Source organism: Bubalus kerabau, chromosome X, assembly GCF_029407905.1.
Source record: "Bubalus kerabau isolate K-KA32 ecotype Philippines breed swamp buffalo chromosome X, PCC_UOA_SB_1v2, whole genome shotgun sequence".
In the NCBI taxonomy this organism is placed as follows: domain Eukaryota; kingdom Metazoa; phylum Chordata; class Mammalia; order Artiodactyla; family Bovidae; genus Bubalus; species Bubalus kerabau.
In genome coordinates, this window is record NC_073647.1 from 63,528,453 (window position 1) to 63,552,423 (window position 23,971).

Consider the following 23,971-nt stretch of genomic DNA (forward strand, 5'->3'; position numbering starts at 1 on the left):
AGAACTTAGAGCATAGGGCCCAGTGATGGTGGATCAATGGCTCATAATAATGAACCACTAAAGAACAGGTTGAGGCACCAAGGCTTGTTCTGCCTTCAGCCATTTGTGGAGAATGGACTGTTGGTTCTGTCAATTCATCAACCACTCCTGTTGGTTAAAAAAGAAGAGATGCACTGGGACGACCCAGAGGGATGGAATGGGGAGGGAGGAGGGAGGAGGGTTCAGGATGGGGAACACATGTATACCTGTGGCGGATTCATTTTGATATTTGGCAAATCTAATACAGTTATGTTAAGTTTAAAAATAAAATAAAATTTTAAAAAAAAAAAGAAGAGATGTGTACAAGGGATATTTCCTAAGCTTTTTTTTTTGGGGGGGGGGGGGAGGTTTCAGATACAGGCTAGATACCTATGACCCTACGTTTCATTGCTATTGTCCATGATTGTCTTTTCCCTTATATTGCTTCACTCCCAGAGAGGCACATTTGTTTTGCCTCCAGTTTGTAGCCAAATGAAGACAGAAGGTGTTGTCTGATGCTGTTATAGGTATAACATCTCAGAGAGTCATGGAATTACATCCCCCTCTGAAAGGTAGCAACTTCTGGATAGACGTCTTTTCATGGAAAAAGATTCAAAATAGCCCTTGTAGCATTACCTAAGTTAAGAAAATCCTCTAGGAGGCCTGCAGACATAAGGTAACTTGGGACCCTCAGAGAGCACCTGAATGTTGACACAGATCCTGATCAGTATCTGGCTATGGGTACCAATTGCCTTGCTTTCCAGAAAGAAACATCATTCCTAGGTTTTGCACTACTGCATTATCACACTGATTCTGCACCAGTGTTTATACTTTCTGAGAATGCTTGAGGGTTCAGCTCTGAGGCTACTCTACAGATAATTGTCTAATCCATCAAAGCTGGCTATTCAGTCTTTTGGTTTTAACATTTTCATTTTTTATTTCTTATCTAGCTACTTTTCTTAATTCATGCTTAATGAATATATTTTCTATATTCCTTTCCCAGAATCCTGTTCCTTCAAAGGAGGTTTGGGATTCTTCACCTGTCCAAAGGCTGCCTTATGAGATCTTTTGCTTGGTAGCAGACCAGGGAGTTGGGCAGTCAGCTGAATTGGAAGATTTCATTTGTTCTTGGCAGTGGCATGCTGACCTCTTGTTGCTGATTGAGGACTGCTTCCAAACTAAGCATTGGGGAAAACTGATTAAAAGGAGGAAGTCTTTTAGGTTTTTGTATATAGAAACCACCAGGCTTGTCTAAAACTTTTGTCAATTTGGGGTCTTGTTCTGTTTCAGAACCAGAAATCTGGGAGACCATTGCCTTGGCACATGGAATCCAGGGCCTAGTGAAATGAAGGTGGACATCACTGGATAGCACTTAAACTCCAACAGTATGCTGCTAGGTGAGCAGGGCTTGATTGAGCATGTGGATAATGGTATTAGGTTGGGATAAACAGGGTGATGATTAAAAAGAGTTACTATTTGTGAAGGGCCATATTTTGGGTTGGCCCAAAAGTTTGAGTTTTTCCACAAGCTGTTACAGAAAAACCCAAACTTTGGGGCCAATCCAATAGATTACAGAGCTTCTTTACATAGATCTCACTTGATTCTCACAAAACATGGGAGACAGTTTTAGTGTGCTGTCTTTTTTCTTATTGTGATAAAATATGCATAACAAAATTTATAATTTTAACCATTTTAAGTGTATAATTCAGTGGCATTAAGAATAGTCACTTTGTGCAACCATCATCACTGTCCATCTCCAGAACTTTCATATTTTCAAAAACCGAAACTCTGTACCCAGCAAACACTAATTCCCCCTCTCCCCAGCCCCTGTTAACCACCATTCTGTCTCTATGAATTTGAAGACATACCTCACATAAGTGAAATTATAGCACTGTTTTTATTTGGTTATGGTTTGTTTAACAGCATAATGTCTTCAAGGTTCATTTATGTTGTAGCATGTATCAGAATTTCCTTCCTTTTTAAGGCTAAATAATAGTCCATTGTGTGTATATACCACGTTTTGTTTATTCCTTCTTGCGTTGTTGAACACCTGAGTTGCTTCTACCTTTTGACTATTGTGAGTAATGCTGCTATCAACATGGGTGTGCAAATATCTGTCTGAGTCCCTGCTCTCAGTTCTTTTGGGTATATACGCAGAAGGTGAATTGCTGGATTGTGTGGTAGTTCTATGTTTAATTTTTAAAAATAATTTTATTTATTTATTTTTGGCTGTGCTGGGCCTTCGTTGCAGTGTGGCCCTTTCTCTAGTTGTGGGGAGCAGGGGCTACTCTCTAGTTGTGGTGTGTGGGCTTCTCATTGCAGTGGCCTCTCTTGCGGAGTATGGGCTCTAGGGCGGGGCTTTCCATGTGGCACTAGTGGTAAAGAACCTGCCTGCCAATGCAACAAGCATAAGAGTCATGGGTTCGATCCATGGATCAGGAAGATCCCCTGGGGAAGGGCATGGCAACCCACTCCAGTATTCTTGCCTGGAGAATCCCATGGACAGAGGAGCTTGGTGGGCTACAGTCCATGTGGCTTGGACAGTAAAGAATCTGCTTGCAATGCAGGAGACTGGGTTCGATCCCTAGGTCAGGAAGATCCCCTGGAGAAGGGAATGGCAAACCACTCCAGTATCCTTGCCTGGAAAATTCCATGGACAGAGGAGCTTGGCGGGCTACAGTCCATGGGATCGCAAAGAGTCAGATATGACTGAACAAGTAACACTCACAGGCTCTAGGGCAGAGGCTCAATAGTTTTGGCACACAGGCTTAGCTGCTCCAATGCATATGGGATCTTCCTGTGTCAGGGATCGAACCCGTATCTACTGCATTGGAGGGCAGATTCTTTACCACTGAGCCACCAGGGAAAACCCTATGTTTAACTTTTTGAGGAACCATCCTATTTTTACATTCTGTCATTTTACATCCTATCATTTTACATTCCTGCCAGGAGTACACAAGGGTTCCTATTTCATCCTCAGCAACATTGTTTGTTTGTTTTTTTTTTTAAATACAGTCCACCCTAATGAGTATGAAGTGATATTCCATTGTGGTTTTGATTTGCATTTCCCTATTATATTGGAAAAACCTACCATTCTCCTCTCCTGTGTGTCTCTTTTACTTTAACATAGAACACTTCACTTTTAATACTTCTGTGTTTTTCCCCACATGAAGCAATTCTCTGTGATACCAGGTGGGTGTCCTACAATTTAACTCAATTCTGACACTATCTGCTTGGAGATAGCATCAAATTCATAGGTTAAAGGCTCAGTCCCACAAGACTGCCTTCCACCTCCACTTAAGGTGCCAGTTGTAAGTTCAGGTTATCACCTGTACTTCTGACTAACTGGCTATATAAATGAGAGGTTCCAGTGACTCCCTCCTTGGTTTCAACTTATTAACTAGAGTGGCTCATAGAACTCCAGAGAACAGTTACTTACATTTACTGGTTTATTAAAGGATATGACAAAGGATACAGTTGAACATCCATATAAAAAGATACATAGGATGAGCTCTGTGAGGGTCCTGAGTACGAGAGCTTCTGTCTCTGAAGAGCTGGGGTACATCACCCTTCTGGTAGTTGGATGTGTTCTCCCACTGGGAAACTCTTTGAACTCCTACTTTGGGGATTTTTATGGAGGCTTCATCACATAGGTATGATCAATTATTGCTCTATTTCCAGTCTCTCTCCCCTCTCTGCAGGATAGGGAGAAAGTGGAGCCAAAAAGTCCAAGCTTCTGATCCTAGCTTGGTCATTCTGATAACCAGCCCGCATCTAGGAGCTCACCCGGAGTTGCCTCATTAGAACAAAGATACTCCTAGTGCTCTTACCACTGGGGTGAAAGACCAAATATTAGAATAAGAGGTGCTCCTAGTGCTCTTAGGAAAGGGTTTTAGGAGTTCTGTGCTAGAAACCAAGAATGTAACCAAATATATATGTTTTCTGTTATCTCACACCTAAGGAGTAATGAGCTTTTTGGCTGTTTGTATATGTTTGGAGAAATGTCTATTTAATTCCTTTCCCCATTTTTTAATCTGGTTGTTTGGTTTTTTGTTGTTGTTGAGTGGTAGTGGTTTAAAAAAATATATTTTGGATCCTAATCCCTTATCAGTTATATGGCTTGCAAATATTTCCCCCATGCTGTGGGGTGCCTTTTTACTGTGTTGATAGTGTCCTTTGATGCACATCAGTTTTACATTTTGATAGAGATCAACTTATCTTTTTTTTATTTGTTGCCTGTGCATTTGGTATCATTTCCAAGAAAACTTTGCCAAATCAAGTGTCATGAACCCTTTCTTCTATGTTTTTTCTAAGAGTTTTATAGATTTATCTCTTACATTTAAGTCTTTGGTCCAGTTCGAATTAATTTTTGTATCTGGTTTAAGGTAAAGATCCAACTTCATCTTTTAGCCTGTGGATATCCAGTATTCCCAGTGCCATTTGTTCAAGACTGCCCTTACCCCACTGAATGGCCCTGACACCCTTGTTGAAAATCGTGTGACCATTGACCATATGTGTGAAGATTTATTTCTGGACTCCCAATTCTATTCCATTGATCTATATGTCTGTATTTGCTAGTAACACACTGTTTTGTTTATTGTAACTTTGTACTAAGTTTCAAAATCGGGAAGTATGAGGTCTCCAACTTTTTTTTCTTCAAGATTTTTGTAACTATTCAAAATCCCTTGAGATACTATAGGAGTTTTAGGATGGATATTTTAAAAAATTTCTGCCAAAATGTCACTGGGATTTTAATAAGGATTGATTTTGGTGGCATCATAACAATATTGAATTTTCCAATTCCTAGACATGGATGGCTTTCTATTTATTTGTGTATTCCTTAATTTCTTTCAGTAACCTTTTATAATTTTCAGCATAAAAGACTTTCACCTTTTGGTTAAGTTTATTCCTGAGTATTTTATTTTTTATACATATGCATGTGTATATATATTTGATATATAGCATTGTATTTTTACATGTACATCACAATGATTCCCTATTTGTATATATTGCAAAATGATCACCACAATAAGTCTAGTTAACATCCATCACCCCACATAATCACACTTCTGATGAGAACTTTTTTTTTTATTTATTTATTTTAATTGGAAGCTAATTACTTTACAATATTGTAGTGGTTTTTGCCATACATTGACATGAATCACCCATGGGTGTACATCTGTTCCTCTCTTCCACCTCCCTCCCCATCCCATCCCTCAGGGTCATCCCAGTGCACCAGTACTGAGCACCCTGTCTTATTCATTGAACCTGTTCTGGCAATCTATTTCACATATGATAATATACATGTTACAATGCTATTCTCTCAAATCATCCCACCCTCACCTTCTCCCACAGAGTCCAAAAGACTGTTCTTTACATCTGTGTCTCTTTTCCTGTCTTGCATATAGGGTCATCATTACCATCTTTCTAAATTCCATATATTGCATTAGTATACTGTACTGGTGTTTTTCATTTCCAACTTACTTCACTCTGTATAATAGGCTCCAGTTTCATCCACCTCATTAGAACTGATTCAAAAGTATTCTTTTTAATGTCTGAGTAATATTCCATTGTGTATATGTAGCACAGCTTTCTTATCCATTCATCTGCTGATGGACATCTAGGATGCTTCCATTCCTAGCTATTGTATACAGTGCTGTGATGAACATTGGGGTACACATGTCTCTTTCAATTCTGGTTTCCTCAGTGTGTATGCCCAGCAGTGGGATTGCTGGGTTGTATGGCAGTTCTATTTCTAGTTTTTTAAGGAATCTATACACTGTTCTCCATAGTGGCTGTACTAGTTTGCATTCCCACCAACAGTATAAGAGGGTTCCCTTTTCTCCACACCCTCTCCAGCGTTTATTATTTGTAGACTTTTGAATAGCAGCCATTCTGACCGGCGTGAGATGGTACCTCACTGTGGTTTTGATTTGATTTCTCTGATAATGAGTGATGTTGAGCATCTTTTCATGTGTTTGTTAGCCATCTGTAGGTCTTCTTTGGAGAAATATCTGTTTAGTTCTTTGGCCCATTTTTTGATTGGGTCATTTATTTTTCTGGAATTGAGCTGCAGGAGCTGCTTGTATATTTTTGAGATTAAATTCTTTGTCAGTTGCTTCATTTGCTATTATTTTCTCCCATTCTGAAGGCTGCCTTTTCACCTTGCTTATAGTTTCCTTCGTTGTGCAAAAGCTTTTAAGTTTAATTAGGTCCCATTTGTTTTATTTTTGCTTTTATTTCCATTACTCTGGGAGGTGGGTCATAGAGGATCCTGCTGTGATTTATGTTGGAGAGTATTTTGCCTATGTTTTCCTCTAGGACTTTTATAGTTTCTGGTCTTACGTTTAGATATTTAATCCATTTGAGTTTATTTTTGTGTGTGGTGTTAGAAAGTGTTCGAGTTTCATTCTTTTACAAGTGCTTGACCAGTTTTCCCAGCATCACTCATTAAAGAGATTGTCTTTTCTCCATTGTATATTTTTTACTCCTTTGTCAAAGATAAGGTGTCCATAGGTGTGTGGATTTATCTCTGGGCTTTCTATTTTGTTCCATTGATCTATATTTCTGTCTTTGTGCCAGTACCATACTGTCTTGATGACTGTAGCTTTGTAGTGTAGTCTGAAGTCAGGCAGGTTGATTCCTCCAGTTGCATTCTTCTTTCTCAAGATTGCTTTGGCTATTTGAGGTTTTTTGTATTTCCATACAAATTGTGAAATTATTTGTTCTAGTTCTGTGAAAAATACCATTGGTAGCTTGATAGGGATTGCATTGAATCTATAGATTGCTTTGGGTAGTATACTCATTTTTCACCACATTGATTCTTCTGATCCATGAACATGGTATATTTGTCCATCTATTTGTGTCATCTTTGATTTCTTTCATCAGTGTTTCATAGTTTTATATATATAGGTCTTTTGTTTCTTTAGGTAGATTTATTCTAGTATTTTATTATTTCATCGCGATGGTGATTGGAATAGTTTCCTTAATTTCTCTTTCTGTTTTCTCATTGTTAGTGTACAAGAATGCAAGGGATTTCTGTGTGTTAATTTTATATCCTGAAACTTTATATATTCACTGATTAGCTCTAGTAATTTTCTGGTGGAGTCTTTAGGGTTTTCTATTTGGAGGATCATGTCATCTGCAAACAGTGAGAGTTTTACTTCTTCTTTTCCAACCTTGATTCCTTTTATTTCTTTTTCTTCTCTGACTGCTGTGGCTAAAACTTCCAAAACTATGTTAAATAGTAGTGGTGAAACTGGGCGCCCTTGTCTTGTTCCTGACTTTAGGGGAAATGCTTTCAATTTTTCATCATTGAGGATAATGTTTGCTGTGGGTTTAACATATATAACTTTTATTATGTTGAGGCATGTTCCTTCTATTCCTGCCTTCTGGAGGGTTTTTATCATAAATGGATGTTGAATTTTGTCAAGGGCTTTCTCTGGGTCTATTGAGACAATCATATGGTTTTTATCTTTCAATTTGTTAATGTAGTGTATTACATTGATTTGTGGATATTAAAGAGTCCTTGCATCCCTGGGATAAAGCCCACTTGGTCATGATGTATGATCTTTTTAATATGTTGTTGGATTCTGTTTGCTAGGATTTTGTTAAGGATTTTTGCATCTATGTTCACCAGTGATATTGGCCTGTAGTTTTCTTTTTTTGTGGCATCTTTATCTGGTTTTGGTATTAGGGTGATGGTTGCCTCATAAAATGAGTTTGGCAGTTTACCTTCCTCTGCAATTTTCTGGAAGAGTTTGAGTAGGATAGGTGTTAGCTCTTCTCTCAGTTTTTGGTAGAATTCAGCTGTGAAGCTATCTGGTCCTTGGCTTTTGTTTGCTGGAGGATTTCTGTTTACAGTTTCTATTTCCTTGCTTGTGATGGGTTTGTTAAGATTTTCTATTTCTTCCTAGTTCAATTTTGTAAGAATGTGTCCATTTCTTCCAAGTTGTCCATTTTATTGGCATACAGTTGCTAAAGTAGTCTCTTACGATCCTTTGTATTTCTGTGTTGTCCATTGTGATTTCTCCATTTTCACTTCTAATTTTGTTGATTTGATTCATCTCCCTTTGTTTTGTGATGAATCTGGCTAATGGTTTGTCTATTTATCTTCTCAAAGAATCAGCTTTTGGCTTTGTTGATTTTGGCTTTGTTGATTTTTGCTATAGTCTCTTTTGTTTCTCTTGCATTTATTTCTGCCCTAATTTTTATGATTTCTTTCTTCTACGAACCCTGGGGTTCTTCATTTCTTCCTTTTCTAGTTGCTTTAGATGTAGAGTTAGATTATTTATTTGACTTTTTTTTTTTATTTCTTGAGGTAAGCTTGTATTGCTATGAACCTTCCCCTTAGCACTGCTTTTACTGAGTCCCACAGGTTTTGGGTTGTTGTGTTTCCATTTTCATTCGTTTCTATGCATATTTTGATTTCTTTTTTTATTTCTTCTGTGATTTGTTGGTTATTCAGAAGCATGTTGTTTAGCCTCCATATGTTGGAGTTTTTAATAGTTTTTTTTTCCTGTAGCTGACATCTAATCTTACTGCATTGTGATCAGAAAAGATGCTTGGAATGATTTCAATTTTTTTAACTTACCAAGTCTAGATATATGGCCCAGGATGTGATCTATCCTGGAGAATGTTCTGTGTGCACTTGAGAAAAAGGTGAAATTCCTTGTTTTGGGGTGAAATGTCCTATAGATATCAATTAGGTCTAACTGGTCCATTGTATCATTTAAAGTTTGTGTTTCCTTGCTAATTTTCTGTTTAGTTGATCTATCCATAGGTGTGAGTGGAGTATTAAAGTCTCTGTGCTGCTGTTAATTTCCCCCTTCATACTTGTCAGCATTTGCTTTACATATTGCAGTGCTCCTATGTTGGGTACATATATATTTATAATTGTTATATCTTCTTCTTGGATTGATCCTCTGATCATTATGTAGTGTCCTTCTTTGTCTCTTTTCACAGCCTTTATTTCAAAGTCTATTTTATCTGATATGAGTATTGCTACTCCTGCTTTCTTTTGGTCTCCATTTGCATGAAATATCTTTTTCCATCTCTTCATTTTCAGTCTGTATATGTCCCTTGTTTTTAGGTGGGTCTCTTATAGACAGCACATATACGGGTCTTGTTTTTGTATCCATTCAGCCAGTCTTTGTCTTTTGGTTGGGGCATTCAACCCATTTACATTTAAGGTAATTATTGATAAGTATGATCCCATTGCCATTTACTTTGTTGTTTTGGGTTCGAGTTTATACACATTTTCTGTGTTTCCTGCCTAGAGAAGATCCTTTACATTTGTTGAAGAGCTGGTTTGGTGGTGCTGAATTCTCTCAGCTTTTGCTTGACTGTAAAGCTTTTGATTTCTCCTTCATATCTGAATGAGATCCTTGCTGGGTACAGTAATCTGGGTTGTAGATTTTTCTCTTTCATCACTTTAAGTATGTCCTGCCATTCCCTTCTGGCCTGAAGAGTTTCTATTGAAAGATCAGCTGTTATCCTTATGGGAATCCCCTTGTGTGTTATTTGTTGTTTTTCCCTTGCTGCTTTTAATATTTGTTCTTTGTGTTTTATCTTTTTAATTTTATTAATATGTGTCTTGGGGTGTTTTGCCTTGGATTTAATCTGTTTGGGACTCTCTGGGTTTCTTGGACTTGGGTGGCTATTTCCTTCTCCCTTTAAGGGAAATTTTCAGCTATTATCTCCTCAAGTATTTTCTCATGGCCTTTCTTTTTGTCTTCTTCTTCTGGAACTTTTAAGATCTACTCTCTTAGCAACTTTCAAGTACACAATGAAGTATTGCTAAGTATATTCACCATGCTGTACATTACATCCCAGGTCTTATTTATTTTATACCTGGAAGTTTGTATCTTTTGACCACCTTCACCCTTTTCACCCACTCACCAATCCTGGCCCCTGGCAACCACCAGTCTAGTATAACTGTGAGGATTTTTTTTTAAATAAGACTTCACATATAAGAGACCTCACATGGTATTTCTCTGACTTAATTCACTTAACATAGTGCCCTCAAGGTCAATCCATGTAGTCACAAATGGTAATATTTCCTTCTTTTTGTGACTGAATGGTGGCTCAAAGGTAAAAGAATTCACCTGCCATTGCAGGAGATATGGGTTTGATCCCTGGGTTGGGAAGATGCCCTGGAGAAGGAAATGGCAACCCACTCCAGTATTCTTGCCTGGAAAATCCCATGGACAGAGGAGCCTGGCAGGCTATAGTCCATGGGGTCACAAAGAGTTGGGTACAACTTAGTGACTAAACAACAGAAATATTCCATTGTATATGTGTATTACATTTTCTTTCTAGTCATCCGTACATGGGCACTTAGGCTGTTTCCATATTCTGGGTATTGTAAATAATGCTGCAGTCCACATTGGGTTCACATAATTACTTTCAACTTAGTGTTTCTGTTTCCTTCAGATAAATACCCAGAATTGGAATTGCTAGATCATGTAGTAGTTCTATGTTTAATTTTTTGAAGACCCTGTATACTGTTTTCCATAGTGGCCATACCAATTTACATTTCCACCAACAGTGCACAACAATTCCCTTTTCTTCACTCCCTCACCAATACTTGTTATCTCTTGCCTTTTTGAAAACAGCAATTCTGACAGATCTGAGGTGACATTTCATTGTGGTTTTATTTGCATTTCCCAGAAGACTAGTGGTGTTGAGCACCTTTTCATGTATCTGTTGACCATGTGTTTGTCTTCTTTGGAAAAAAGTCTATTCAGATCCTCTGCCCATTTTTAAATCAGATTGTTTGCTTTTTCCCCTTTGAGTGTTATGAGCTCTTTATATATTTTGGATACTAACCCCTTATCAGACATATTATCTGCAAATATTAAATTAAATATTACTTAATTAAATATTAAAATATTATCAGACATATTTCCCATGTGGTAGGTTGCCTTTTTCTTTTGTTGATGCTTTCCCTTGCTGTACAGAAGCCTTTTGGTTACATGTAGTCCCACTTGTTTATTTTTGGTTTTGTTGCCTATACTTACTCTTTTTGATACTATTATAAATGGAACTATTTTCTTAATTTCCTTTACAGATTGTTCATTATGGGTATATATAAATGCAACTGGTTTTTGTATGTTATTTTGTACCCTGCAAATTTACTGAATTAGTTTATTAGTTCTAATGAGATTTTTTTGGGGGAGGAATATTTAGAAAGTTCTACATACAAGATCACATGATCTGCAAACAGATAATTTTACTTCTTCCTTTCCAATTTGGATCCCTTTTATTTTAATTTTCTTGTCTACTTTCTGTGGCTAAAATTTCCTTTTTGATATTGAACATTGTTTATCTGAGAATGTTTTAATTCCTTCCTCATTTCTGAAGGACAGTTTAGTCAGATATAATATAGAAGTCTCAGTTAACATTTATTCTTTCAGCCCTATAAATATGTTATGCCACTTCTGGACTCTGAGGTTTTCACTTAGAAATTTGCTGATCATCTTATTGAGGATCACTTGCACATGAATCACTTTTTCTTGCTCCTTTCAGGATTCTCAGTTTAGCTGTTGGCAGTTTGATTATAATGTATCCTGGTGTAAGCTTCTTCAGTTAATCTTACGTAGAGTTCATTGAGATTCTTGGACTTGTGAATCCATATTTTCCCTCAAATTTGGGAAGGTTTCAGCCATTATTTCTTCAAATAACCTCTCTACTCCTTTTTTCTTTCAGTCTCTGGGACTGTCATAATGCATATGTTACTTGGTGTCCCATAAGTCTTTTAATCTCTGTTGACTTTTCTTCATTTGTTTTTGCCCCTCAGACTTGATCATTTCACATGATATCTTCAGTGTCACTGATTCTTTCTTCTTGTTTCAGTCTACTGTTGAGACCCTTTAGTGGATATTTTTGTTGAGCTCCTGTATTTTCAACTCTAGAATTTCTTTTTTTATTCCTTTTTATAATTTTTAACCTCTTTGTGATATTCTCATTTAAAAAAATATATCCCTTTCCTGATTCCTTTGGTTCTTTGTATTTTCTCTTAGTTCTTTGAGCATACTTAGGATAGTTGTTTTAGTCTTTGGTACTTCTGTGCCTGTGCTTTTTCAGGGACAGTTTCTGCCACTTTATTTTTTTCCTTTGAATGTGGCATTTCCCCCTATTTCTTTGTATGCTTTGTAATTTTTTAAATGGAAAATTAGTTTTGTTTTGTTTTTAAAAACAGCCTTGCAGATAGGCTCTCTTCTGGGAAAGACATTTGCTAACTAACAAGGCTCTGAGCTTTGGCTGTGGTTCCTTTACACCCTGTGGTGCCTAATCCTTATATTTTATTGTCCAAAATCCCTGAACCAGCCAATTATTTTTCAGTCATTGATTTGAAGGATGCTTTCTAGAATTAAGCCTATGCTAAATCATCCTCTAACTATGACTTTAAGACTATTGAGAGGATTCTTAGGCATTACAGGCTACTGCACGTTTGGATTCTGAGTTATGGGAAACTTGCCAGGCCTTTATATAAACTTATAACTGAGATAGTTATATAAAGTTTATAACTTTATATATACTTATAACAAGATCATGGCATCCGGTCCCATCACTTCATGGGAAATGGATGGGGAAACAGTGGAAACAGTGACAGACTTTATTTTCTTGGGCTCCAAAATCACTGCAGATGGTGACTGCAGCCATGAAATTAAAAGACACTTGCTCCTTGTAAGAAAAGCTATGACAAAGCTAGACAGAATACTAAGAAGCAGAAACATTACTTTGCCAACAAAGGTCTGTCTAGTCAAAGCTATGGTTTTTCTAGTAGTCATGTATGGATGTGAGAGTTGGATTCATAAAGAAAGCCGAATGATGAAGAATTGATGCGTTTGAACTGTGGGGTTGGAAAAGACTCTTGAGAGTCCCTTGGACTTCAAGGAGATCCAACCAGTCCATCCTAAAGGAAATCAGTCCTGAATATTCATTGGATATGAAGAAAATATTCATTGGATATAAAAGAAAAGAGGGGGAATGAGAGATACTTCTTAGGCAGGTTGATAAGAAGTCCAGGGTCCCTGAGGAGCAGAAAGGGGTCTGGGGCTGTCAAGAAGGAGAAAAGGACAAACATTTTTTTCTAGATTGCTTTGTCTTAGTATAGCAATGTATTTTGCTCAAGGACATGTTTCTCCTTAACAAGAACCTTCCGACTAATCTTGTTATCTTAAGAGGTATGTTGTAAGGTCTAGTAAGACCTTTCTATTGTTAGTTCTAATCCAGAAAGATGATGCTGTGAAAGTGCTGTACTCAGTATGCCAGCAAATTTGGAAAACTCAGCAGTGGCCACAGGGCTGGAAAAGGTCAGTTTTCATTCCAATCCCAAAGAAAGGCAATGCCAAAGAATGCTCAAACTACCACACAATTGCACTCATCTCAAACACTAGTAAAGTAATGCTCAAAATTCTCCAAGCCAGGCTTCAGCAGTACGTGAACTGTGAAATTCCAGATGTTCAAGCTGGTTTGAGAAAATACAGAGGAACCAGAGATCAAATTGCCAACATCAGCTGGATCATCAAAAAAGCAAGAGAGTTCCAGAAAAATATCTATTTCTGCTTTACTGACTATGCTAAAGCCTTTGACTGAGTGGATCACAATAAACTCTGGAAAATTCTGAAAGAGATGGGCATACCAGACCACCTGACCTGCCTCTTGAGAAATCTGTATGCAGGTCAGGAAGCAACAGTTAGAACTGGACATGGAACAACAGACTGGTTCCAAATAGGAAAAGGAATATGTCAAGGCTGTATATTGTCACCCTGCTTATTTAACTTATGTGAAGAATACATCATGAGAAACACTGGGCTGGAAGAAGCACAGACTGGAATCAGGATTGCCCGGAGAAATATCAATAACCTCAGATATGCAGATGACACCACCCTTATGGCAGAAAGTGAAGAGGAACTAAAAAGCCTGTTGATGAAAGTGAAAGAGGAGAGTGAAAAAGTTGGCCTAAAGCTCAACATTCAGAAAACTAAGATCATGGCATCCGGTCCCTTCACTTCATGGGAAATAGATGGGTAAACAGTGGAAACAGTATCAGCCTTTATTTTTTTGGAGTCCAAAATCACTGCAGATGGTGACTGCAGCCATGAAATTAAAAGACGCTTACTCCTTGGAAGGAAAGTTATGACCAACCTAGATAGCATATTCAAAAGCAGAGACATTACTTTGCCAACAAAGGTCTGTCTAGTCAAGGCTATGGTTTTTCCAATAGTCAAGTATGGATGTGAGAGTTGGACTGTGAAGAAAGCTGAGTGCTGAAGAAATGATGCTTTTGAACTGTGGTGTTGAAGAAGACTCTTGAGAGTCCCTTGGACTACAAGGAGATCCAACCAATCCATTCTAAAGGAGATCAGTCCTGGGTGTTCTTTGGAAGGAATGATGCTAAAGCTGAAACTCCAGTACTTTGGCCACCTCATGCTAAGAGTTGTCTCATTGGAAAAGACTCTGATGCTGGGAGGGATTGGGGGCAGGAGGAAAAGGGGACGACAGAGGATGAAATGGCTGGATGGCATCACCGACTCGATGGATGTGAGTTTGAGTGAACTTCGGGAGTTGGTGATGGACAGGGAAGCCTGGCGTGCTGCGATTCATGGGGTCATAAAGAGTTGGACACGACTGAGTGACTGAACTGAACTGAACTGAACTGAATCTTGTTAATTTAAGATGTATGTTGGGGGAGTGGGTCTGATAAAAGTATATAAGGCCTTGATAAGACTAGTGAGTAGGGCACTCTCCATCCCCTTTCTGATGTCTCTTGTTGGAAGCTTTCTCTGTCCCTTTTTGTACTTTAATAAAACTCTGCTACACCAAAGCTCTGGAGTGATCAAGCCTGGTCCCTGGTCCTGAAGCTATATCTTCTTCGGAGATCATGAATCTAACGTCGTTCACCATAAGCTATCAGGTGTATATAGAGTGGAGGCTACTCTGACCTAGCTGATGCCAATGTGCAGTTGTTTTTTTTTTTTCCCCCTCTGGGGGGTGTCCTATCTGATTGTCTATTCGTCACTGCTTCAGAGAAACAGAAGTATCAACTTTCTACCAATTTCTTCCTCAGAAGCAATGGAAGGATGGAGTTTTGACATCATCCTTGTTCTTTCTTTCCTGTTCTGTTTTTCTTCAAGGCCCTAGTTTTACTCTAAAAAAACCTCCTGTTGTGATTATTTTGAAGACCTACAGAAAGAGATACCATCTGAAAACTTTGACACAGGCCAGTCATAGGATTTAGAGCTCAGAGGGAACTAATCTTCTTCTTTAAGAAAGACCACTTTAAGTCCTCTAGCTAAATATCTTTCTTTTCTAAATCCTGTTGCAACTTTTCAGTTCATCCAGAGATGAGATAGTTATCAGTTTGGATGTGTGCTCTCTGTGACCCCATGGACTGTGGCTCACCAGGCTCCTCTGTGCATGGGATTTCCCAGGCAAGAATACTGGAGTGGCTTGCCGTTCCCTTCTCCAGGGGATATTCCTGACCCAGGGATCAAACCCACGTCTCTTGTGTCTCCTGCATTGGCAGGCAGATTCTTTACCACTGTACCACCTGGGAAGCCCCTAACTGTCAGTTTACTGAACTTCAAATAGAAAGATAGGAAAGGGTAGACACTCAGTGCACTTGTTTGTTTACTCAAAATTGGTGCTAGGACACAGAAAATTTGGTGAAGCTTCCCAGTTACTAGTTGCACATATAATTTTAATCTATTTTTGTCAGGTTTCATCCTCACATACCTTTGGCTACACACTGGAAATAGCCTCAAGATTGTCAATCAGGAGTGCAAGAAGAACCACAAAGAGAATTCAAAGAGAAAAAGCAGGGATTAAACCTAAGTGAAGAGATGTGCAGACAGCCCTTCCCTGTAAGTCTAAAGAGAGAAATTTTGAATTGCCTTATCAAAAAGGAATGGCAGCAGCAAGACAGATGGAGATGTGACCTCCAGATCCTTGAAGATTAAGCCTGTGGTATGAGAATTGATATAAGCAGAATGGGAGAGAGATCAGTAATGCAGGTTGTGGTATGAAATGATTAGACTATAGGCTACTGCATCAGCAAAAACTGTCCTTTGCTTGGAGGCATGTGGATGCTTAATTAACTGAGGCATTATAAGGCTAGCACAATCTTATTACGGTGACTACCATTCTTATGAAGCATTATATATGATGCTAGAACAGTCTTCTATAGTGTTCTTATTAACAACAGAAAAGCTGTACAATCCATGCTTTCCTCTGATTCTTGCCCGTGTAATAGTCACTTCCTGTAAGGGAAGGGTTAGTTTTGTGATGATATAACAAATTACATAAAATGAACTCCTGTGGTTGTCATCTAGAGTATTGAGATGGTTTCCCACTCTACAGAATGGTAGAATGGGAATACTGATGGGAACCTCAAGGGAATAGAAATGGCGGCAGCACTTTTGCAAAGAAGGAAAAGCAGATGGAATCCTAGGGACCTTTGGCTAGGGACTGGACCTGAGCCTGAGAAATGACACTAAAGTTGCATATTAGAAAAGCCTTTATGTGGGATATATCACACCTCTCATATCCTATTGTTATCATAATCAAACTTTATCATTTTGAAGGTGAGAAAACAAGGAACAGTGATGTACATGAGAATCACTTTTTTAAGCACACATGATTAATCGAATTGAGTTTATATCTTTTTGATTCTCAGCCCAGGCCTGATCCTTTTGGACTACAGTGCCCCTAATGGAAATGTACCAAAGGAAGATAGGTCCTACTCAAGTGTGAAGAATCAAGCAAAGGGTTAACTGGACTGAAGAGTGGATACCAAACTACTTTTTCTTTTTTAAGTTTGATAGAAGCAAACAAACTGTTGGAAGAATTAGAAGATATTTTCTGTGTTGAGAACTTGATTTTTCTATGCTTTCAGTACTGAATCATCCTAGCATGGTGTAATAGAAAGGTGTTGGATTTAAGTACTTATTCCTTCCTTTATCATTAATGTGTTACTTAACTTCTCTGTGGAGACGGCAATGGCACCCCACTCCAGTACTCTTGCCTGGAAAATCCCATGGACAGAGGAGCCTGGTGGGCTGCAGTCCATGGTATCGCGAAGAGTCAGACATGACTGAGTGACGTCACTTTCACTTTTCACTTTCCTGCATTGGAGAAGGAAATGGCAACCCACTCCAGTGTTCTTGCCTGGAGAGTCCCAGGGACGGGGTAGCCTGGTGGGCTGCCGTCTATGGGGTCGCACAGAGTTGGACACAACTGAAGCGACTTAGCAGTAACTTCTCTGAGCCACAGTTTCTTCATCTGTAGAGCAGAGATAGTAACATTGCCTAATTTATAGGGCTATTGTGAGGATTAAAAGAGATATGCATGTAAAGCCAAAAATAGTAGCTCTAAAGAGTTCTCTGAATCTAGTTAAAGCACTTTGGGCCATGTGTAGAATGGTACATCTCCCTGTAGAGAAAGTATTTTCCAAATATGAGTTTTAACACACACTGAAATGTGGTTTTGCTCATCCAGGAAAACCCAGGACCACAAGGGCTTCATCTTTATGACTCCTTTTTCCTCCTCATTGTTATCTTAGACCCCAGAAGACAGGACTGGATTTCATAGGCAGCTCTGTATTTCAGCATAAGAAAAACAAGGCTAGAAATTCCACCAGAGATGAGGGCTTTGCTTGTCCTTGGGTGGGGTTTCTTAGCTTCCATACTATTGATGTTTTCACCTGGATACTACTTTGTTGTTGCAGGGGTGGGGGTGGGGGTGGTGGGCTGTGCTGTATACTGGGGGCTTTCCTGCTGGCTCAGACAGTAAAGAACCTGCCTGCAATGCAGAAGACCTGGGTTTGATCCCTGAGTTAGAAAGATCCCTTGGAGAAGGGAATGGCAACCTACTCCAGTGTATACTACAGGTTCTTTAGAAGCATCCCTGGCCTCTACCTATTAGATGCCAGTGGCACCTCATTCCTTCCCCTAGTTGTGCTGGCCAAAAGTACCCCCAGATATTGCCAAATGTCCTGTGGGACAAGAGGCAACTTTGAGAACCTAGGAGAAATGAATCTGCTAGCTGTTTAGCACACAAACATCCTGTAGGATAAGCTAATGAAATCTTTAGGAAGGATTGGTAATTTAAAGGGCAAGGAAGAATGAAGAAAAGAAGAATTCAGGCGAGGAACACTCTGAACTTTGAAAGAGAACCTGTGTTATATTTCAGGTCTTACTGATACAGAGATTAATAAGACATAGGTTCTGCTCTCAAGGGGCTCATGTTTTAATGGGAAGGTCCACCACTTGAACAACGAGAATGCCATGGAGTGAGTGCTGCGTCCGAGATATATAGAAGGTGCTGTGGGGCAGTGGGGGCCCAGAGGTCAGGCACCCATATTAGTGGGGTACAGGAAAGGCTTTCCAGAAGAGATCATATGTGAGCTGAAGAATGAGAAAGGATTAGCCTGGCAAAGATAAAGGGAGGATGGAAGAGACGTAAGAGAATTTGGGGTTTGGTTGGAAGTGCAGATCATTTAGGTTGATTGGGAGAGGAGCATTCAAGAACAAAGAGTGTGGAAGAGATGGCATGTAAGAACTAGGAGGCAGGAGGGAAGGGATATATACATGGCTCGGTGGTAAAAGAATCCACCTGTGAAGGCAGGAGTTGCAAGAGATCCCAGTTCAATCCCTGGGTACTGAAGATCCCGTAGAGAAGGAAATGGCAACCCACTCCAGTATTCTTGCCTAGAGACTCTGATGGAGAGAGGAGCCTGGCAGGCTACAGTCCATAGGGTTGCAAAGAGTCGGACATGATTGAGCACGCACACACCATATATATATATATATATATATATATATATATGGTGTGTGTGTATATATTTATATATATATATATAATTTTGATTGTGTATATATTTATATATATATATATAATTTTGATTGGTTCATGTTGTTTTTCAGCAGAAACCAACACAAAACTGTAAAACTATTTTCCACCAGCTAAAAATATTAATAACATTTAAAAAATAGCTAAGAGAGCCTACCCTTTAACAAAAACTTTGAGAATATAAAAATAAAGCTGATTGAAAATTAAAAAAAAAAAAAGATAGGAAGCAGATCATGAAAGTCCCTCTAAGCCACATGAAAGACAACTCTGAGAACTATCAAGAGCCATTGAGTTTCTCCATTATCTTGTTTGACTTTAAGGAAGATTATTTTAGCTGCAGGGTAGAAGACAGATTGGAAGTAGGGTGACCAGTCAGGAGGTTATTATTGTAGTCCAAGTGAGAGATGATTATGACTTGACTTAGGGTAGTGGCAGTGAGAAGGATTTCAAGATTTGTGTATATGATGAGAACAATAGGATCTGGGGATGAGTTAGGTATGGGGACAATTTCTGGTTTGTCCTGTTTGTATGCTATTCACTACGATGGACAACATTGGGGATAGAAGAGGTTTGGTAGGCAGATGAAGTTTAATTTGGGAGAAGTTGAATTTGAAATAGTTGTGATCACTGAGGTGGGGATATCTAGTAGACATTAAATATATGAGCCTGAAGATCAGGAGAGAATTTAGGGTAAAGATTCAAGATTGAGAGTCATCAGGAGAAACAAGCCATGGAAATGGATGAAATAGTCCAAGGAGAATGTGTATACTGAAAAGGGATGAGGGCTAAGGATATTCCTAGGGCCTGGTTCTTCACTTCATTTGTATCACATCCTCTGAGAAACGTTCCTTCACTAACTTATGTAAAATATCACCTCATCACTCTATTCCTTTACCCTGCTTTCATTTGGTAACACATTACAATTGCACATTATGCTACATATATGACCCGTTAGCTTTTAGGCTACTCTCAGATATTTACAATAGTATAATCAATAGGCATTACAGAGTTCAACCACTAAAATTAAAATTTTTTCTCACATTCAATTTAAAGCTTCTTCATCCCCCTACCTCCAGTGCAGTTGACTGGAGATCCCACAGATCTTCAATGAAGAAAAGTGACTTAGTCTGTTCTTTCACTCTCCTGGCTCCTTCCTGCCCTACTTGCTCTGCTGCTTCACGTTCCTCTAGTGTTGACAGTCCCAGTAGGTAGGAAGAGAGAGTCTTAAAGGGACTGCTGCTGCTGCTGCTAAGTTGCTTCAGTCGTGTCCGACTCTGTGCGACCTCATAGACGGCAGCCCACCAGGCTCCCCCGTCCCTAGGATTATCCAGGCAAGAACACTGGAGTGCGTTGCCATTTCTTTCTCCAATGCATGAAAGCGAAAAGTGAAAGTGAAATCGCTCGGTCGTGTCCAACTCTTAGTGACCCTATGGACTGCAGCCCACCAGGCTCCTCCGTCCATGGGATTTTCCAGGCAAGAGTGCTGGAGTGGGGTGCCATTGCCTTCTCCGCTTAAAGGGACAGTGAGGCTTAACTGAGTGGATCTTTGAGTGGATCTGGTGTAATCTGGCTATCAGTGCCCCAGCACTGCCTTTTCTTGCAATGTATTTTTGTGGTTTCTTCAGAGACGCCTTCACTTCCCATTCCCCTAGTGGACCTCCTCCCTGTGCCATTCCTGATGGGAACAATATACACTGACTTGACTGTCTTCCCCTATGGCTCTTGCTCACACAACTTTCTCCTCATGGGATCCTCATTTTTCTGCTGGAGTTGCCAGATACACTCTAAGGAAACTACCTGGCCCATAGAAAACATGGTCCCTTGGAAGTCTAGACCTCTCTCTTTGTCCTGCTGTTGTGAACAACTTCAACCAGTTTTCTGCCTTCAGTTTTCTTCAGGTGAAAGTCAAGCACAAGCTTGCCTTATTCAAACACCACAGGACATATGTTAAGTTCTCCCACGAACCCTTCCTGCTTTAGTGGCTACATAGGCAGGCCTAAACATTTCTGTAGTGCAGCAAGCCTTCAACCTGAGATTAAGATACCAGTCTCACCTCTTGAAAGGTTTAACTGAGACCTTTTTGCTTGCTTTGAACAGAGCTTCCCTGGCCCAGGTAGTAAAGAATCTGCCTGCAATGTGGGAGATGTGGGTTCCATCCCTGGGTCGGGAAGATCCCCTGGGAAGAGAATGGCAACCCAGTCCAGTATTCTTGCCTGGAGAATCCCATGGATAGAGGAATTTGGTGGGCTACAGTCTATGGAGTTGCAAAGAGTCGGACATGACTGAGTGACTAACATACTTAACAGGGGAACCATAGTGCCTTCTACTCCCATGAATCCTCTTAAACATTCTCTTTCTCTTCCTCGAATTAATTTCTAGAGTTCTCCTGGATGTAAGGGAGGTGACTGGTGAGTAATGATAATTGAAATACCAGTTTAGCTACCTCTTAGTACTTATTTGATGTGATTATTTATAACTGAGAAGCAATATAAAATACTAGTTAAGAACATAGACTCTGGAGCCATTTTTCAAATCCCAACTTAAACCATTTGACCTCTCTGTGCCTCAGTTTTTTTATTTGTAAAATGGGAGTAGTAATGGTATCTATATCACAGGATTTTTTTGTGAGGACTAAATGTGTATGTGTGTGTCTTAGATTAATATCTTAGAATAGTAATTGGAATAATAGTAAGTGTGATGTGTGTTTGCTACTGTGCTACTATTTATTGTTCTTTGACTTAGAATGTAAGCTCCGTGTGTGCAAGATCTTTGTTTGTTTGTTTACTGCTGCATTTCCAGCTCCAAAACCAATGCATTTAATAAGTACTAGTAAATGTTAGCAGAGAAGGTAATGGCAACCCACTCCAGTACTCTTGCCTGGAAAATCCCATGGATGGAGGAGCCTGGTAGGCTGCAGTCCAGGGAGTTGCTCAGTCGTGTCCGACTGAGCGACTTCACTTTCATGCATTGGAGAAGGAAATGGCAACCCACTCCAGTGTTCTTGCCTGGGGAATCCCAGGGATGGTGGAGCCTGGCGGGCTGCCGTCTGTGGGGTCGCACAGAGTTGGACACGACTGAAGTGACTTAGCAGCAGCAGCAGTAAATGTTAGTGCCCACAGATTTCTCCTGAGTAAATGTGATGGTTAAGCCTTGAATGTTAAAGTGTGGGCAAAGTGTGGTCTGAGAAGAGTAAGAAAAACAGAGAGAGGAGAACCAGGAAGCTATGATATTCCAGAAATGATAGGAGAGGAGGAGAACTTCCCTGGCTCAGGCAGTAAAGAATCAGCCTACAATGCAGGAGACCTGGGATTGATCCCCGAGTTGGGAAGATCCCCTGGAGGACGGCATGGCATCCTATTCCAGTATTCTTGCTTGGAGGATCCCATGGACATAGGAGCCTGATGGGCTACAGTCCATGGGGTTGCAAAGAGTTGGACATGACTGAGTGACTAACACTTTGTCACTTTCATAGGAGAAGAGACTTAAGTAAGTAAGAAGCGGGCAATAGCATCAAACATTGCTAGAGTGGCAAAGGAAAATAAAACACATAGGTCATTACATTTTGTAACAAGGCGCCCCTATCTTTTGCTTTCATAGCCTGGTAAATAATGGATTTCCTTCCTTCAGAAATGCTTTTATTAGAATGAATGACCACTCAGAATAAATCTTTGAATAGTTCTTAAAAGTTACCAACCCTCAAAGAATAAACCAGTCCTGCATTTATTTATTTTGGCCATAATCACAAAGGACCCATTCTCAATAAAATTCAGAACATTTAACCCTGATGTCAACCCTCCTCTTGAATCAAACAGCAAAACCTGCTGTTAACATCTGCATTCAACTCCATGCCACTTCTCCTAAGAATGTCCTTCTCCCTTTTCCCTTCCCTCAACCCATCCTCTCTTTTCAAGAGTATAAGTAGTATATATAGAGAGCCCTAACAACTAATAATAAAAGACAAATAATCTAATTTAGAAATGGACAAAGGATTTAAATAGGCATTTCTTCAAAGAAGATATACCAATGGCTAGTAAATACATGAAAAGGTGCTCAACTCTTTAGTTATTGCTGCTGCTGCTGCTAAGTCACTTCAGTCGTGTCCGACTCTGTGCGACCCCATAGACGGCAGCCCACCAGGCCCCGCCGTCCCTGGGATTCTCCAGGCAAGATCACTGGAGTGGGTTGCCATTTCCTTCTCCAATGCATGAAAGTGAAAAGTGAAAGTGAAGTCGCTCAGTCGTGTCCAACTCTTAGCGACCCCATGGATTGCAGCCTACCAGGCTCCTCCGTCCATGGGATTTTCCAGGCAAGAGTACTGGAGTGGGGTGCCATTGCCTTCTCCCTTTTAGTTATTAGGGAAATGCAAATCAAAACTACAATAATAAACCCACTTCACATCCACTGGAATGTCTAATCAAAAAAAAACAACAACACAATAATAACCACTGTTACCAAGGATGTGGACAAATTAGGACTGTCATACATTGCTGGTGGGAATGTAAAATGCTGTAGCCACTTGGGAAACCAGTCTGGCTATTTTTGAACTGTGGTTCTGGAGAAGTCTTTTGAGAGTCCCTTGGACAGCAAGGAGATCCAACCAGTCCATTCTAAAGGAAATCAGTCCTGAATATTCAATGGAAGGACCGATGCTGAAGCTGAAACTCCAATACTTTGGCCACCTGATGTGAAGAACTGACTCCTTAGAAAAGACCCTGACACTGGGAAAGATTGAAGGCAGGAGCAGAAGGGGATGACAGAGGATGAGATGGCTGGAAGGCATTGCTGACTCAATGGACATGAGTTTGAATAAACTCCGGGAGTTGGTGATGGACAAGGAGGCCTGGTATGCTGTAGTCCATGGAGTTGCAAAGAGTCAGACACGACTGAATGACTGAACTGAACTGAACTGTGAGTGTCTGGGTTTGCTTGCATTGGACCCCTCACAATATTTGGTATAAGATTTAAGCACAATATCCTTGGGGCAAACAAGGAGGCTCAAACAGAAATAGACAGCAGTTTGTAAGGCATGGAATCTGTGTAAATAGGCCGCTGACTAACTGTTTTGGTTCATCGTTTATGTTTGTCCCTGTGTATT

The 23,971-nt window shown here is 39.7% G+C and overlaps 1 protein-coding gene across 8 annotated transcripts in view; it reads left to right on the forward strand.

Annotated features, from left to right (window-relative positions):
* SYTL4 (synaptotagmin like 4) overlaps nucleotides 1–23,971 on the forward strand; it is a 95,344-nt gene that overhangs the window by 795 nt on the left and 70,578 nt on the right. For 5 of the 8 annotated variants that reach the window (XM_055565745.1, XM_055565750.1, XM_055565740.1 and 2 more), the window contains exon 2: nucleotides 1,309–1,415. The gene's annotated coding sequence lies outside the window, so the exon portion shown is untranslated. Of the gene's footprint in view, nucleotides 1–1,308; nucleotides 1,416–15,745; nucleotides 15,891–23,971 lie in introns of all 8 variants that reach the window. The other 3 variants (XM_055565744.1, XM_055565742.1, XM_055565746.1) reach the window with 1 other exon arrangement.